Source organism: Adiantum capillus-veneris, chromosome 15, assembly GCF_014529385.1.
Source record: "Adiantum capillus-veneris isolate H3 chromosome 15, ASM1452938v2, whole genome shotgun sequence".
Taxonomy (NCBI): Eukaryota; Viridiplantae; Streptophyta; class Polypodiopsida; order Polypodiales; family Pteridaceae; genus Adiantum; species Adiantum capillus-veneris.
In genome coordinates this window covers 136,689,973-136,696,084 of record NC_140945.1, presented here as the reverse complement: position 1 = coordinate 136,696,084, position 6,112 = coordinate 136,689,973, and the positions used below count along the sequence as shown (strand labels likewise).

The window sequence follows — 6,112 nt, the reverse complement described above, 5'->3', positions numbered from 1 at the left end:
GATATTTGGGCCAGTGATAAGCAACCTAACCTCCAAATTTGTTGGCTATCCAGTCATTGAACTTAAAAACAAAGTTGCTATGTATTTCTTGCAGGTTCCTGACAAAGAGAGAAGACTCAAATATGAGAAAGCACTCCATGCGCTTAAAGATCACCTTGCCAGTCATCAACCCGAAGACTACTTCAATCCATGAAGTTGTGTCAAGGGACGAGATAGTTGAGGAGGCCGGGGAAAATTTTAACAGCAAGCTAACTAAGAAAACATTTTTCGGACCTTTCATTGTAAAAACATTTAATATTTTGATGAATCGGGAATATTATAACTCCTACTTTCTGGATAAAGATTGTAATTGATGATCTAGGACTGCCAAATTTTGTAAATTTTTCATAAGTTTTTGGCTAATAGAAACTCAGCGTTGGAGAGGGGGAACGGGAGAACACGCCCGACATAAACACAAGGGCCTCTCTACAGCTCAGGGTATTCACAGCACCCCTATCCTCTCAGAAAACACCTTAAAAAAACACTCTCAACACTAGCAGACCACCGCCTACCCTTTTTCCATTGCTCACATGCTCCACAAGTCCACCACACAACGCACACATATTTTCACGGTTGGTCTCCAACCCTACACACTCACACAGCCGCTCAATCTCACTCCTCTCACACAAAACACCATCGGTCCGGGGGGGGCGCACACATCCACACTGTCGACGCCGAGGAAAGACACCTGATCAGAAAAAAGAGAAGGGGGGAAAGGGAAACGATAGAAAAACGGGACAATAGTGACCTTCATTCCCTCACAAAAAAACCTCTTTACATAGGCACAAGCACCATAAGAAGGCTCGCTTGGCCAAAGAACACCATCCAAAGCTTCGCTTTATAGGAAAAACCAATGGGGACGAGCCCTCGCAAGCTCCCCACTGCACTATTGGCTTCGCCGCAACATATGATTTCATGGGCACACCCTCTGCGGAAGGAACCTCTCTAAAACTCCTCTTTTGACCTCCTCAAAAAAAACTCCCTAGTCGGCAGGTCAGAGACCCCCCAAAAATGAGCAAAAATTGGCTTTTATAGGCCTCACCTTTTTTTCAAACTATTTTTTTCCCCCTCAACATTCTTAAACAGTCCAAGCATTAGCGACGTCTCTTGTGCTCTTTGATCACTCTTCTTTTTCCCCACCTTTCCTTTAGCTTTTGAAGCATATACTTTTTCAAGCCTCCTTTTTAAAGTACAGCCACCCAAGTTTGCTTTTACAATTAATAACTCAAGAGCTCTTTCATGCATGCTTCCCATGCAGTCGGTGCTCCGCGCACTGATTTTTGAGCCACAAAATTCTTCCAAAAGCCATCAACATGGAGTCCAAGCTCCCCAAACCGTGCCACATGTGGACTTTGCCGAGGCCGCAAACCGAGAAAATTATCTGTGTTTGTGCACTCCACTGCCAAATGCTTCCATCTTTACCGGGCCGTAACTTGACGCCCAAGGCTCAGAATCACGAGCCATTGACGACAGAAAAAGCCAAGACATCAAACCTCTATAACTAGGCCTCCTTGTCAATTTGGAATAGCAATATAGAACCGAAAGCCCTGAGCTCTAAATAAAGACTGCTACCAAAGTCACCCCCATATTTTGATTGAACAATTAGATCAACGAAGTAAAAAGACTCAACAAGAGCTATCCTTGTCTTCTGGCACCCTCAATTAGGTGCTAGATGAAAAGAGAGAGAAAGAGAAAGCCCCAACAAGCTGGCCGCCCTTCAAGCTCCAATCACTCCCCTATGCTCTCTCTTTGATTTGGGTACTTGCACGCCTTCTCAGCCTCGGTTGCTTACTGGCGAGCCCCGACCCTCCTTCCTTGAATCCACTTCCTTGTTATGCAGCTCACGCTGTGTGCCGCCTTACTGAGGGTGCAATCCTCTTTCTATCCCACTTGTATAGGGGAGCTCTCCTCTTATCGATGCTCCTATTATATTGCGCCCTTTGCAATACTGGGCCCCCCGAACCCACTTCTTCTTCTCACGTGGATTTTAGAGCCCTCTCTCGGCCTTCTTCTCCTGCTCACGTCCTGCTGGCTCCCTCTCTCACAGTAGCAGCCCACAGCCTCTCCTGTTAACCACCTCCATTCCAAACAACACTTGCGGTTCCTCTTCTAGATAGTGGCACCCTTCTTCTAATTGGATGGCGGCCTACTGGTTTGCCCGTCGTCCCTCTCTCCAAGCTCGACTGCTCTGCTTATGCCCTTCCTCCATAACAAGCTCTTTAGATCATTCCCAATGACGGCATGCAATTACTCTGCAATGATATTGCTCCAATGGAAGGCTCTACACTTCTTCCTCTCCCCGTAATCATGTAGGGTATATATCCCGTGTTCTTTCCTTGAATACCCCCTGCTCGGATCTTCCTAGCCGTAGCCTTCTACAATTGACACCCACACAAGCTGCACCTCCTCTCAGAGCTCATCTGTAGCACCGCCTTCCAGCACCTTTTTTCAGCTTACTATCTCTATGCTCGCTCTCTCTCTGGCATTCCCCAACCCCGCAATCTATTTCTCCAGGGCCCTTTACTTTTTAGTCAAGATTCTATAATCACCTTAAAAATTTTAGTCATGGGTGGGATCTCACTGAACTCCCCCTTTCGAGGTCTCGAGCTTCAAGGCCTTTCCCTCCTCACCACTTCCCTTGTCACCACTACAGAGCATCCGACCTTAGCCATAGAAACTGCAATCTCATGGCATCACAATAGCAATTTGCAGGCTCACCATCATAAGTGGAACTCACCGATGCGACATGCCGAAACCAAAGATGTCCAAAATCATACGGTGTACTAGAAGAGACGCCATTATAATTGCAGGCTATCCTTGCAAGTAGTGCACAAAGGAAGGAACTTACATGAAGCCAACTCGTTTGATAAAAAATACTCACAAGATGCTAGGATTGAACCATAGCCAAGAGCACATATTAAAAATTGGCATTGCCTAGCACTGTACAAGCAACTGTAGCACACTCAAAAGTGGAAAAAGCGAGCACATCATATATGCATGAGCCGGAAAACTTCAAACAAAAAAACTCCTATCATAGTTTGCCAACCCCCCTAGCCTGCTGGAGCATTCATGCTCAGCAACAACACTAGTAGATGCTCACTCCACCTGGATCCCACACAAAACAGCTTGGCCTTCCATGCATCAAAAGCTTAATCAAACTTCCACCTCTGGCTCCCAACGAAACCCGGTAAAGATGCGATACACCAACCTTGCACCAAAAAAACCATCAATTACTTTGCCATAGACCTGCATGTGCATTACAAAATTCCCTTCTTTGTTATCCCCTGCACAACAACCTACATTCGGGCCAATATAGGGCATATGGCACTTGAAAGCCTTGCTACCATTTGTAGCATCACCATGAGTAACAAAAGTAGCCCTCAAAAGGCATTGAATATCATACATTCCTGCAAAGAGGCATACCAAGCCCCGAAACACACTGGAGACATCTGCACAAGCATTAATTTTCTATGAAGCATCCATAATTTTCTCAAGATGCATTTCTTCATCAAGAAGACAGTCAATAAACTCCTAGTTTCATCTTCCGGCATGCCAGTATTAAAGGAAGAAGAGATCGAGGAGGAATACACCATCACCTGCTTCAAGCATGAGGCTATCAAAAAAACCGATATCATTAACTGCACCAGCATACAAACCCTCAACCAGTACCACTTCATATACACTCTCATCATCACAAAATCTCATAGCCTCTTCAATTGAAGCATTCTCATTCTTCTCTACCACTGGTTGCACATACATCTCAAGGGAGACAAGGCATTGCCCTCCCTCTTGCTGTGAGTTAAGATCCAAAGCCTCCTCATACACAACGTCATACATACTTTCCGAAACACTTAAACCATTTGCCTCTTTAGGCATAATCTCCATATCAATTCCACTTGATGATAGGTCACAAGTGCTCTCTATCTCACTATCACTCTCTTCAAACCTAGCTTTGACTTCCAAGGCTTCCAAATTGTGATGAATTGCCTCCTTGTCTTTAAGCTCGACAAGGATAAAAGACCTTAATTCGTCATCAGAGCTCTCCCCACCATCACTGCATGAAGATGCAGTTTCTTTGTCGCTCTCATAACCCTCCTCATCAATAGTAACCATTTCACTATGCATATCAAAACCAAACCCATCATGGGGCAAGCATACATGAGATGCCGAGGTCTCCAAGCTCTCCCAGTACAGTGTCTGAAGTTCTCTCCACGACTCGATGAGTTGAGAACCATTCTCAATGGTACAAAACAACTTTGGAGGATCATAAAAAGCTAGAAAAAGAGCCCTTTTCATGCTTTGCCAACTCCATTGTTCTCCTCGGACAGCATGGAAAAAAGGTAGCATGCATCACAAAGAAGCCCTTGCCATGCATAATTGGCTTGCGACTCATCATCATAAAGGTCCAATTGAGCAAACGCGTACTCCACAAGGCAAAACCATGCCATAATATCCTCATGCTGGGCACCTATGAAGAACGTGCTTGTAGCCATGTCCATATTGGATTACCTGTAGCATAAGACCATTGTGAACTGAAGCTCTGCAGTTCGATCCTCAGTGGGGGCACCAAAACGATCAGAGGAAAAAGCCAAGACTGCAAACCTCTATAGCTAGGCCTCCCTGTCAATTTGGAATAGCAAACATGTATATAGAACCGAAAGCCCTGAGCTCTAAATAAAGACTGCTACCAAAGTCACCCTCATATTTTGATTGAAAAGTTAGATCAACGAATTAAAAAGATTCAACAAGAGCTATCCTTGTCTTCTGTCACCCCTCAGTTAGGTGCTAGATGAAAAGAGAGAGAAAGAGAAAGCCCCGACAAGCTGGCCGCCCTTCAAGCTCCAATCACTCCCCTATGCTCTCTCTTTGAATTGGGTACTTGCACGCCTTCTCAACCTCGGTTTCTTACAGGCAAGCCCCGACCCTCCTTCCTTGAAGCCAATTCCTTGTTATGCAGCTCACGCTGTGTGCCGCCTTACTGAGGGTTCCATCCTCTTTCTGTCCCACTTGTATAAGGGAGCTCTCCTCTTATTGTGACTCTCCTATTATATGTAGTTGCACCCTTCACAATATTGGGCCCCTCAAACCCACATCCTTCTCACGTGGCTTTTAGAGCCGTCTCTCGGCCTTCTTCTGTTGCTCACGTCCTGCCGGCTCCCTCTCTGATAGTAGCAGCCCACAGCCTCTCCTGTTAACCACCTCCATTCCAAACAACACTTGCGGTTCCTCTTCTAGATAGTGGCGCCCTTCTTCTAATTGGATGGTAGCCTACTGGTTTGCCCGTCGTCCCTCTCTCCAAACTCGACTTCTCTGCTTATTCCCTTCCTCCATAACTAGCTCTTTATATCATCCCCAATGATGGCATGCAATTAGTCTGCAGTGATATTGCTCCAATGGAAGGCTTTACACTTCTTCGTCTCCCCGTAGTCATGTAGGGTATATATCCCGTGTTCTTTCCTTGAATACCCCCTGCTCGGATCTTCCTGGCTGTAGCCTTCTGCAATTGACACCCACACAAGCTGCACCTCCTCTCAGAGTTCATCTGTATCACTGCCTTCCAGCACCTTTTTTCAGCTTACTGTCTCTATGCTCGCTCTCTCTCTGGCATTCCCCAACCCTGCGGTCTGTTTCTCCACTTGCCTGCCTAGTGTGGTCTTCATAGACGTCCCGTCAACATGCAGCCCCTGCTCCCAATTATTGCAGACGGCTCTTTACTTTTTAATCCAGATTCCATAATCACCTTAAAAATTTTAGTCATGGGTCGGTTCTCACTGCCCTCCCCCTTTCGAGGTCTCGAGCTTCAAGGCGCTTTCCCTCCTCACCACTTCCCTCCTCACCACTACAGAGCATCCAACCTTAGCCATAGAAACTGCAAGCTCATGGCATCACAATAACAATTTGCAGGCTCACTATCATAAGTGGAACTAACCGATGCAACATGCCAAAACCAAAGATGTCCAAAATCATACGGTGTACTAGAAGAGACGCCATTATAATTGCAGGCTATCCTTGCAAGTTGTGCACAAAGGAAGGAACTAACATGAAGCCAGCTCGTTTGATAAAAAATACTCAC

The 6,112-nt window shown here is 45.8% G+C and overlaps 1 pseudogene; it reads right to left on the bottom strand.

Annotated features, from left to right (window-relative positions):
• Positions 1-2,682: 2,682 nt before the first annotated feature.
• Positions 2,683-4,538, bottom strand: LOC147441556 (uncharacterized; annotated as a pseudogene).
• Positions 4,539-6,112: the final 1,574 nt, after the last annotated feature.